The 12,802-nt window shown below is 36.9% G+C and overlaps 1 long non-coding RNA gene across 1 annotated transcript in view; it reads left to right on the forward strand.

The window, feature by feature from the left end:
- Positions 2,275–12,802, forward strand: part of LOC110266665 — an 18,756-nt gene continuing 8,228 nt past the window's right edge. The window contains exon 1 of the long non-coding RNA XR_002354139.1: positions 2,275–2,559. This is a non-coding gene — a long non-coding RNA (uncharacterized LOC110266665). The remainder of the gene's footprint in view (positions 2,560–12,802) is intronic.

Here is a 12,802-nt window from a genome sequence, read left to right on the forward strand (position 1 = left end):
AAAATTGCTTCCTAAACTTCGAACCAACTCCCTTTATGCTCCATTTCATTGCTTATATATATGTATATATATATCCTTGTTTGTTGATGATTTCATGTATTCCTTCAAATTCTTGCGAAATACCATCTTGTACAATTGCGAACTTGAGTATTCTTTCAATTTCTCGCATAAACCTTTCATGCCGCTTGTCTTTCTCTTCTCATGTTTCGTATTGCTTATATGCGTTAGTTCTTAGGGATGCGATTTGTGCGTGCGAAAATTGAATGTGGTCAGTATACAAAGTTATAAGGAGTTGTGGAATTTTGAGGTGACAAGAGGAAGTGGTCATACTTTGTTAAGAGTTCTGAACGAATATTGTGCCTATTTGATTTTGGATTTTGAAAATTGGTTTGCGTGAAATTATTTTTATCAACTTTTGCAACACCTAGTATATTTTCTTCTATGTTTGTGATATGAATTTCTTGATCTCTTTAAAATATTCAAAAAGTGATGTGAATATAAATCTTTTCTCCATCTTATATCAATTTTCGAGGGCAAAAATTTTTGTAAGTTGGATAGAATGTAACATCCCGCATTTTTTTTAAAATCTAAATATAAATAAATTGTGATTTTATCTTGTTAAGTTTAAATTTTTTAATTTTAGAAATTATTTTGTTAGGAATAATTAAATAGATTCGGAGATAGTTTTATTTTGAATCAATTAATATTTTTAAGTAACCTTATTATAACAGAATATTTTGTATAATTTTAGTAATTGAAAAATAAGAAAGAATTGTATAATTTAATTTAAGTAACTTTTATTCTGAAAGGTTACGATTTATTTTATTGATTTGATATCTTATTTTATAAATTAATCAATTGAGAGTAATTAAATTAGTTTTATTAATATTCAGAGTCAAGTTAATTAACATTTTTGTGTAAATTTTTATAATTAGTTATTTTATCTAATTTCAAATTAGAATTCAATACTGGAAGTGTTATGTAATTAAATTTAAGAAATTTCTATTATGAATAAATTATGATTTATTTTATTAGTTTGAACTCTTAGAGATTAATTTACTAGAAAATGATTAAATTGATTTTTATAAATACTTTGGGTTTAAGCTAATTAAGGTTTATGTACAATCTTTACTATAATTAAAGTTATTTTATATAAATTGGAATTAATGTTTTGGTAATAGGAAAGTAATGAAAAAAATTATGTCGTATAATCTAAATAATTGATATTTTCGGATTTAAACCGTATTTTATAAAATGTGATTAGTATGCTTATTTTATTATTTAAATTAGAAATAATTATTTGAGCTCGTTAATAGATTGATAGATAAAATCTTATGCGTTTTGAAAGTAATCTTTATAGTATTATATTTGAATCTTAAATTGTTATTCTATCTCAAATATTTTATAAAATTTATGTTACTTGTATATATTTTTTCTAGTCTTATGTTTCTTATTTTAACACGTACCGTTATTATCTAATACGTATAATCCCTAACCAATCACAAACGCATACGCACACTACCACTAACCCTTTCCCCAAGTGATCCACGTTCTTTCATTCCTTTCCATTCATTTACACTCAACAATTCACCACACATTTTCAATAGTATAATGCATAGAGGGAGAAAAGGGGGAGACGAGAGACTGAGAAACAGGGGAAGAGGGAGTAAGAGAGCACGAGATGCAGAGGGAAGAGGGGAAGGGGGGAGCAGCGCTGGTGGGTGTCACTACCACCGTTCCTGCTGTTGCAATCGAGTAGAAGAGGGAGGGAGGCTGTCGCACTTCTAGCCGCCGCTGCGGAAGCTCCCCTCACCACTATCAATGTCGGTTAGGGCAGAGGAGAAGAGGAAGAATAACGGAGAAGAGAGACTGATGGGGAGGGTAATACGGTTGTTGTTGATTTGGAGCTGCTACAAGAACGGCGGTTCCTGCTTCTAATCCCTGTCCTTTTGATTTTTGGAGCTGCAGTAGATGGAGCTTGTCATCAGAGAAAGCAAGCTGCCGCCACCAACTCTCAATTAAGCTAGGATCCTTCTCCTTGTTCTGATTCCAATTTCCCCATTTTTGAAACCGTAACACTCTCACCCTTACTCTGATTATACTTTGTTTCTCTTCCATGTGCTTGTTTTAATCATGGTTTCCTATATTTTCGTTGCTCAGCCCCTTTTTGGCTCCTATTTCCTACTATAATTAGGTCGAGTATTGAAGCTGGTGCTGCCATGGGATGGTTGAAGCCATTACTGATTCTGATTTTGTTATCTGGGTACTGGTCTTATCTTCTTCTTAGGGTTGATCCATTTACACGTTATATTTTGTCACTGCTATGGTTGCCATGTTCTGGTTTTAATTCTATTTTAGTTCTTGCTTTGTCTTGAATCCCTAGAGCTGAAATTGCTTGTGATTCTTATCCAATTTGAATCCTCTATTTTACTGCAACCATAGTCAGTGTTGCGAAGGCTAATATTGTTGCTGTTCCGGTTGCGTAAGAGTTACCGCTGCTGCCCTGAAACTAAAAGAGAAGAGAGTTGTTACGTTAAAGTATGCGATTGCGACATCGAGGTAGGGGGTTTAAAATGATTTTAATTTAGGAATGCCAACAAGGTTTACTGAATAACTGCAAATAGTATTAATAGCTGTGAGTAATTAATTGATTATATGAATGTTTGATTATGATTGCGATTGTGCTTGTGCTGTGATTGAATTTATTGTAATTATGTATGGTAGATGAGTGAATTATTGATTGTTGGTTGTTGAAATGGTTGTTTGGTATAATGCTATAGCTGTGAAAGTGACTTGAGATTAGTAGAGAATTGTGGTTTTGACTGATTATGTTTAAATAGTTGAAACTAAGATAATCATTTGATATATTTGATACTGGATTGAGAATTGTTGAAGAATTAGGGCCTAAAAGACTAAACTATTATTAAGAATCTGGTTTTCAAAATAGAATGGTTACTTTGAGGATGGCCTAGTAATTTGCTAGCGATTGAAATGGTATGAGATTAAAATCTGAGTAAACTTTAACAAGCGTAGTTATTAGGATTTAAATTTGAAGGTTTCGTATTGACTGAAAATTTAGTTATGATTTTTCAAAGTTAAGCCGTAAAATCTGATTTTCTGCATTACCTTTAAGTGAAAACAGTAACTTTGAAAGACTGTAACTAATTCTGTGATGATCGGAATTGTGTTGAACCAAGTCCTGGTTAAACTTGGGAATAATTGGGACTGAATTGGAGAGTTTGAGATCTTTTCATAAAATATAAGATTTATGGTGAATTTTTGAGTAATAGTTGTGGGATCTGATTTTTACTGCAGAATTTTTGGAACAATAGTAACTTGTTGGCTCTGTTGTGAATGTTCCGAATTGAATTTTGAAGCAAAACCAATTTTAAATGAAACTTTAGTCCTATTATTTTAATGTCGTAAAATTTCAGAACGGTTGAACTTGCGGTTTAAAAGATACAAATTTTTGAAAGATGATGCATTATGCAGAAAAAGCCAGATTCTGTTTTCTTAAATTAGTAACTTTGAGAGTTTATAACTTTTGATCCTGGATAGATATTGAGATGAAACCAATTGGAGGTGAAAATTAAGTATGTTTAGCATATGTGATTTAAATTTCAGGGTTTTCCATGTTTTAATAAGTGATTTATGGGACTTGGTTGAGGTTGTGTTCAATGATTTGTAAAACAGAATTCTGCAGAGAATTACCTAACTTCGAAGCTACGTTACTTCTTCATTAAAAATGGTATGACCCTGGAACTAATTTAGAAAGAAATTTGGATAAGTTATCTTTAACCACATTAATTTTGAAGGTGGTTGGATTTAATTTGGATTTTATATGAAATTTCGAATGTTGTACGTTGCTGCTGTCTTCTGGTTTTAAGGCACTACAGAGCAGTCACAGTTTTGCTTATATTCCCGAAGCTAGAGTCAGCAAAAAATTGTGAATTTTGATTTAATAAAAAGCTTAATCCGAGACGGTCGCATGGATATAAGGTTTTCATAATTCCGAATTCTTTTGATATTTTAAAAATAAAATTGAAATTTGATTGCCGATGTTGTTTTGGTGATTACTTGGATATGGAATTTAAGAAAATAGATTTTCTATACTATTATCAAATATTTTTGAGAATATATTGTTGTGGCAATTGCTGATAAGAAGTTGGTGAAATATTGAGAAAGAAGGACCCAAAAAGGTGGCTAAGTCCTATTTTTAGAGGAAATTATGTCCAAATTTTTATAAAAGTATAAGGATTTAATTAAAATAAATTTAAAGCTTGATGATAACTTCACTGATTCTTTTAAGAAAAGATTATTTGGTTTATGAGGTTGTTGGCAAGGGCGTGAGTCTAGTCCCGCTTGCGTATTTGCAATGATGAAAGAAAAAGGAAAGAGTAAAGTACTTATTGTATGATTATCTGTTGCTTGAGGCAACCCAAGAGATATTTGTTTATAGTACTTTGTATTAATTCATGAAGAACAGCAGAGCTCCACACCTTAATCTATGGTGTGTAAAAACTCCACCGTTGAAAATATATAAGAACAAATAGTGTAAGCATGGCCGAATGGCCAGCCTCAAAGGTCTAAGGACTAAACGTCCCAAGATTGATTGTGTGAAAATACAATAGCAAAAGGTCCTATTTATAGAGAACTAGTAGCCTAGGGTTTACAGAAATCAGTAATTAATGCAGAAATCTTCTTCCGGGCCGACTTGGTGTGTGCTTGGGCTGAGCATTGAAGAATTTTCGTGTAGAGACTTTTCTTGAAGTTAAACGCCAGTTTTTGTGCCAGTTTGGATGTTTAACTTAAGCTTTTGTGCCAGTTTTGGAGTTAAACGCCAGAATTCTTGAGCTGACTTGGAACGCCTGTTTGGGCCATCAAATCTCGGGCAAAGTATGGACTATTATATATTTCTAGAAAGCCCAGGATGTCTACTTTCCAATGCAATTGAGAGCGCGCCAATGGGGCTTCTGTAGCTCCAAAAAATCCACTTTGAGTGCAGGGAGGTTAGAATCCAACAGCATCTGCAGTCCTTTTTCAGCCTCTGAATAAGATTTTTGCTTAGGTCCCTCAATTTTAGCCAGAAAATACCTGAAATCACAGAAAAACACACAAACTCATAGTAAAGTCCAGAAGAGTGATTTTTATTTAAAAACTAATAAAAATATAATAAAAACTAATTAAAATATACTAAAAACATACTAAAAATAATGCCAAAAGGCGTATAAATTATCCGCTCATCACAACACTAAACTTTAATTGTTGCTTGTCCCCAAGCAACTAAAAATCAAATAGGATAAAAAGAAGAGAATGTACAATGAATTCCAAAAACATCTATGAAGATCAGTATTAATTAGATGAGCGGTGCTTTTAGCTTTTTGCTTCTGAACAGTTTTGGCATCTCACTTTATCCCTTGAAGTTCAGAATGATTGGCTTCTATAGGAACTCAGAATCCAGATAGTGTTATTGATTCTCCTAGTTAAGTATGTTGATTCTTGAACACAACTACTTTATGAGTCTTGGTCGTGGCCCTAAGCACCTTGTTTTCCAGTATTACCACCGGATACATAAATGCCACAGACACATAACTGGGTGAACCTTTTCAGATTGTGACTCAGCTTTGCTAGAGTCCCCAATTAGAGGTGTCCAGGGTTCTTAACCACAATCTTCTTTTTGCTTTGGACCTCGACTTTAACCGCTCAGTCTCAAGTTTTCACTTGACACCTTCACGCCACAAGCACATGGTTAGGGACAACTTGGTTTAGCCGCTTAGGACAGGATTTTATTCCTGTGGGACCTCCTATCCACTGATGCTCAAAGCCTTGGATCCTTTTTATCACCCTTGCCTTTTGGTTTAAAGGGGTATTGGCTTTTTTTGCTTGCTTTTCTTTTTCTCTCTTTTTTTATTCACTGCTTTTTCTTGCTTCAAGAATCAATTTTATGATTTTTCAAATCATCAAATAACGTTTCTCCTTTTCCTTTCATTCTTTCAAGAGCCAACAATTTTAACATTCATAAACAATCAAATTCAAAAATATGCACTGTTCAAGCATTCATTCAGAAAAACAATAGTATTGCCACCACATCAAGATAATTAAACTGTTTTAAAATTTGAAATTCATGCACTTTTTTTTCTTTTTCAATTGAAAACATTTTTCATTTAAGAAAGGTGATGGATTCATTTTCATAGCTTTAAGGCATAGATACTTAGACACTAATGATCATGTAATAAAGACACAAACATAAATAAACATAGAGCACAATTTTCGAAAAACAGAAAATAAAGAACAAGGAAATTAAGTGATGGGCTTATCCTCATCAATGAGGATGTCTTCCTCTATGTCAATTCCAACCGAATTGCAAAGGTGACAAATGAGATGAGGGAAGGCTAACCTTGCCAAAGGAGAGGACTTGTCTGCCACCTTGTAGAGTTCTTGGGATATAACCTTATGAACTTCCACTTCCTCTCCAATCATGATGCTATGTATCATGATAGCCAGGTCTATAGTAGCTTCGGACCAGTTACTAGTGGGAATGATTGAGCGTTGGATGAACTCCAACCATCCCCTAACCACGGGCTTGAGGTCATGCCTTCTTAGTTGAACCGGTTTCCCTCTTGAATCTCTCTTCCATTGAGCGCCCTCTTCACATATGTCCATGAGGACTTGGTCCAATCTTTGATCAAAGTTGACCCTTCTAGTGTAGGGGTGTGCATCTCCTTGCATCATAGGCAAGTTGAATGCCAACCTTACATTTTCCGGACTAAACTCTAAGTAATTCCCCTGAACCATTGTAAGCCAATTCTTAGGGTCCGGGTTCACACTTTGATCATGGTTCTTGGTGATCCATGCATTGGCATAGAACTCTTGAACCATTAAGATCCCGACTTGGTTAATGGGGTTGGTGAGAACTTCCCAACCTCTTCTTCGGATCTCATGTCGGATCTCCGGATACTCATTCTTTTTGAGTTTGAAAGGGACCTCGGGAATCACTTTCTTCCTGGCTACAACTTCATAGAAGTGGTCTTGATGCACCCTTGAGAGGAATCTCTCCATCTCCCATGACTCGGAGGTGGAAGCTTTTGCCTTTCCTTTCCTCTTTCTAGAGGTTTCTCCGGCCTTTGGTGCCATAAATGGTTATGAAAAAACAAAAAGCTTTATCTTTTACCACACCAAACTTAGAAGGTTGCTCGTCCTCGAGCAAAAGAAGAAAGAAGAGAGTAGAAGAAGAAGAAATAGAGGAGATTGAGTGGGTTTTGTGTTTCGGCCAAGTGGGAGAAGTGGTGTTTAGGTTGCGTGGAAATTAAGGAGTGAAGATGGGTTTATATAGGAGTGAGAGGGGTGTGTATGGTTCGGGTATAGAGGGTGGGTTTGGGAGGGAAAGTGGTTTGAATTTGAATGGTGAGGTAGGTGGGGTTTTATGAAGAATGGATGTGAGTGGTGAAGAGAATGGTGGGATTTGATAGGTGAGGGGTTTTTGGGGAAGAGGTATTGAGGTGATTGGTGAATGGGTGAAGAAGAAAAAGAGTGGTAGGGTAGGTGGGGATCCTGTGTGGTCCACAGATCCTGAGATGTCAAGGATATCTCATCCCTGCACCAAGTGGCGTGCAAAACGCCCCTTTTTGCCAATCCTGGCGTTAAACGCCAGGCTGCTGCCCATTTCTGGCGTTTAACGCCAGCTTCTTGCCCATTCCTGGCATTTAACGCCAGCTTCTTGCCCATTCCTGGCGTTAAACGCCAGTCTGGTGCCCTTTTCTGGCGTTAAACGCCCAGAATGGTGCCAGACTGGGTGTTTAACGCCCATTCTGCTACCTTTACTGGCGTTTAAATGCTAGTAACTGTCTCCTCCAGGGTGTTCTATTTTTCATTCTATTTTTTCACTTTGTTTTTGCCTTTTTCAATTATTTTTGTGACTTCACATGATCATCAACCTACAGAAAACATAAAATAACAAAAGAAAATAGAAATTTAACATAGATAAGTAAAAATTAGGTTGCCTCCCAACAAGCGCTTCTTTAATGTCAATAGCTTGACGGTGGCTCTCATGGAGCCTCACAGATGTTCAGAGCAATGTTGGAACCTCCCAACACCAAACTTAGAGTTTGAATGTGGGGGTTCAACACCAAACTTAGAGTTTGACTGTGGGGGCTCTGTTTGACTCTGTATTGAGAGAAGCTCTTCATGCTTCCTCTCCATGGTGACAGAGGGATATCCTTGAGCTTTAAATACAAGGGAGTCTCCATTCACTTGAATGATCAATTCTCCTCTATCAACATCAATAACAGCTTTTGCTGTGGCTAGGAAGGGTCTGCTAAGGATGATGGATTCATCCATACATTTTCCAGTCTCTAGGACTATAAAATCAGCAGGGATGTAATGGTCTTCAACCTTCACCAAGACATCCTCTACAAGTCAAGTCATCCAGTTCTTTGATGAGCAATGGAGGTTCATTCTCCCAAGTCTCATTACCAAATAACTTGTCATTTAGCTTCATGATTGCTCCAAGGTACTTAGCAACTTGCTCTTCAGTGACATCTTCATCCTCTTCAGAGGAAGAATACTCATCAGAGCTCATGAATGGCAGAAGTAAATTCAATGGAATCTCTATGGTCTCAGTGTGAGCCTCAGATTCCCATGGTTCCTCTTTAGGAAACTCCATGGAGGTCAGTGGGCGTCCATTGAGGTCTTCCTCAGTGGGAATCACTGCCTCTTCCTCCTCTCCATGTTTGGCCATGTGAGATATGGTTATGGCCTTGCACTCTCTTTTTTTATTCTCTTCTGTATTGCTAGGGAGAGTGCTAGGAGGGAGTTCAGTAATTTTCTTACTCAACTGACCGAATTGTGCCTCCAAATTTCTAATGGAGGACCTTGTTTCAATCATGAAACTTTGAGTGGTGAAGAAATTCTGTTTCAACCTCAATCTTGGATCTCTCTGTTTCTTTACTGTTAATTGAATTCCATTTCCGGTTCATTGTTCTTCATCTCCTTTCTTTGCAATTTACATTCCCTTGCAATTGTTCTTGTTAGATCTAGGAAGGCATTGAGATCTAGACTTGGTTTTCTAGTCTCTGGGTCCTGAGATCTAAATTTCCCATTTCAATTCCCTGTTTACTGCTTTCTATGTTCATTTACTTTTCTGCTTCATATCCGGTTCAATCCCAATTCCCTTTCCCTCTTCTGTTTGATGCAAATTTACTTTTGCTTGTTTAAATTCTGCAAATCCACATCCCAATCCCCTTTACATTTCAAGCAATTTATATTTCTTGTCATTTAAGATTCTGCAATTTACATTTCTTGCACTTTAAGTTTCTGCCATTTAATTTCTTGTTCTTTAAGTTTCAGCAATTTATTTCTTGTTCTCTTTACTTCAATGCAATTTAATTCTGCAAGTCACAAAACCATCAACCAAATCTTGATTCGCTTGACTAAATCAACCACTAAACTAAAATTGCTCAATCCTTTAATCCCTGTGGGATCGACCTCACTCCCGTGAGTTTTTATTGCTTGATACGACCCGGTACACTTGCCGGTTAGTTTTGGGTGTTTTGGGAGAGATTTATATTTCCTCCAAAATATCTCATCAAGTTTTTGGCGCCGTTGCCGGGGATTGATTAGATTGAAAATGATTAAGTGAGGTGGTAATCTAGATCAAGCACTTTTTCTTTAATTTTGATTAACCCACTAATTGTTTGATTTTTTGCTTAAACTAACTAACACTTCAATCTGGCAGTAAATTGAAGTGTCACTGGTTTTGTGCATTCCTCATGCTCTGCTTGTCTGTCAGGTACAAGAAGAACCATTCTCAATTTTCATGAACAAGACGAAAGAACTCTCAGGAGGTTAAGAAGAGCTGAAAGAGGGAAAAATATTATTGGAGAAGAGGAATCAGACGAAGAATTCCATGAGATGGAAGGAGATACATCTAATCCAGAAGGAGGAGTCAATAATCAACCACAACAGTGGAGAGTATTGGCTTCCTATACCTTTGCAAATGCTAGACATATGAAAACTGCAGAAGAGGCTCAAGAACTCATTGATATGGTGTCCAACAACCAATATTTCTTTGCTCATCAAAGAAACCGCCAACCATCACAAAGGAGAGGAGTAATGGAGCTAGAAGGAGTAGATTCAATCCTGGCTTAAAACAAGATGATGCAGTAGCAAATTCAGCAACAATTTGAGCAAATGGCTAAGAGGATTGATAGTCTCCAAGTTGCAGCAGTTAACACCAGCCAACCATCAACCACATGGGGACAGAGTGAAGAAACTCAAGAAGAACAACAACAAGAGCAAGTACAGTACATGCACAACCAAGGGCCAAATGAAGTGTATGGTGATACATACAATCCATCCTGGAAGAATCACCCAAACCTCAGATGGGGAGAAAACCATACCCAAAACCAACAACCATGGCAGAGGAACTCAAACCAACACAACCCAAGAAGCAACCAAAATCACAACCAGCAGCAGACTAACCAAAACCCCTACAGAAAGCCTCAAAACAACTGCCCCAACCTCAACTAATACCAATCTAATAACCAACCCACCAACCAAAATGCCTACCATCCACCACCCACATCTCATAACCCACCTCAAATATCACCTGAAGCCCAAAGAATCACTCACTTGGAGGCCATGATAGACAAAATGTTGAAACACCAAGAAATGGTAACCAAGAATCAGGAAGCCTCTATGAAGAGCTTAGAGAGACAGATGGGGCAACTCTCCAAGCAAGTGTCTGTTGAGAGACCTTCAAACTCACTGCCCAGTGACACAATTCCAAATCCCAAGGAGGAATGCAAGGCAATACAATTGAGGAGTGGGAGAACATTGATAAGCAACAATGACTCTACAAGGAAGCAAGCAGAGAACATCAAAGAACCAACGGAGGATGAGAATCAAACAGAGGCAGATGAGGCTAAGGAGCAAGTTGCGATGCCAAACAAAAACACTGAGAAAGTTGAAGAGAAGAACAACCAGCCACATAGCTCAAAGGAAGTAGGGGCTTCCTCCCAAGCTTGAGGACCCAGGGAGCTTCCTGTTGCCTTGCACCATTGGGGAATTGACCATTACTAAAGCAATGTGCGATCTCGGAGCGAGTATTAACTTAATACCATCTTCCTTGGTGAAAAAGCTGCATATAGAGGAGGTCAAACCAGTACAAATGTCTCTGGAGCTGGTAGACAAGTCAATGGTATATCCCAGAGGTGTAATTGAAAATCTTTTGGTCAAGGTGGACAGTTTTATATACCCTGTTGATTTTGTGGTTCTAGAATCAAACAATGATGATGGTGACTCTGTTATACTGGGAAGGCCATTCTTGGCCACTGCTAGAGCTATCATAGACGTAGAGGAAAGGGAATTAACTCTAAGGATACATAACCAGAGCATCACTCTGAAGGTGTTGCCAGAAGCACAATTTAGCAAGGAAGAGAAAGACTATATGAAAAATGACCAGGAAAGTCACAGCAACATCCCAATGCTAAAGATTGTGCAGACTGATGAAAAAGCCTAAGAGGGTAGTAGAGTATTAGCCACTGAAAAGAGAGGCCCCCAAGGAAAGCCTATGGCCATAAAAGAAAGATCAACAAAAGGAAAGATGAAACGCATAAACAAAGCAAAAAGGGGCTGGAAGAATAGAAAGATTCCAACAGAGGGACTTTCTAAAGGTGACAAAGTGCAACTGATATATCAACAGTTGGGGGCAAATCAACAAACCGAGGATTACTACACTGTCAGCAACATACTATCATTAGAACATGCTGAAATTGAACACCAGAAAACAAAGAAGAGGATCACGGTCAGGGGAGACAAATTGAGGCCCTACAAGCACCAACCACCATAAAAGAAAATCTCAATGTCAAGCTAGTGACAATAAAAGAGCGCTCCATGGGAGGCAACCCATGCTTTAAGATTCATGTCATTTTACATTCAATAAATTATGATTACTTGATGCATGAATTCTTTTCTCTTTTCATGAACATGTCCATTTATTGCATGCACTAGTTTGAAACATATACTAAGTTCGGTGTATCTTCAAGCACACTTAACCAAAATTACAAAGGATTTTGTTTCACATGCTTAAAATGTTTTGATAGAGCATATGGCCGAACACTAAGTTTGGTGTCCACATAGCTTCATGAAAATTTGAAACTCATGCATCAATAATCATACATTTGTTATTTTCCAAAACCTTATAAATAGAAAATTTTTATATTCGATAATGAAGGCATTAATTGTGATGTACCCTTTGATAAGAAACAAGTTTGGTGTTCATCAAACCTTGATGCACCGATTCAAGGATGCAATTAATCCTTCATGAAAAAAAAAAGGAGAAAAAAAAAAGAAAGTATGATGAAAACAATTCTTATGAACATGTAACATTTGAATTTCACCAATTGGAGGAAGAAACTCATTTTCTTTATACATTACCAAACACTAAGTTTGGTGTCCTCCAAAAAGAGTGTCACGGTTCACATGAGATAAGAATTGATGGTTCACATATTTTTATTAAAAAGAACAATAGTGCTACGGTTGGATAAGACTAATAGAGGTTGTCTTGTTGTGATGACTAGGAGGTCAAAGAATCTTCAATGAAAAAGACAAGACAAAGGAAAGCATAGCATAAGGACAAAATCCTATCACATGCTTCAAGGAAGAAATCTGCCACTCCTTGAGAATGATCACGGCAAAGGCAAGGGAAGGAGCAAATTTTGTCTTCATTCATCCTTACATGCATACCTTTGATCTCCATAGTGTCTAATTGCATCCTAGCCCTTCATTGCTCATTTAAAAGCAT

This window comes from Arachis ipaensis, chromosome B09 (genome assembly GCF_000816755.2).
Source record: "Arachis ipaensis cultivar K30076 chromosome B09, Araip1.1, whole genome shotgun sequence".
Taxonomy (NCBI): domain Eukaryota; kingdom Viridiplantae; phylum Streptophyta; class Magnoliopsida; order Fabales; family Fabaceae; genus Arachis; species Arachis ipaensis.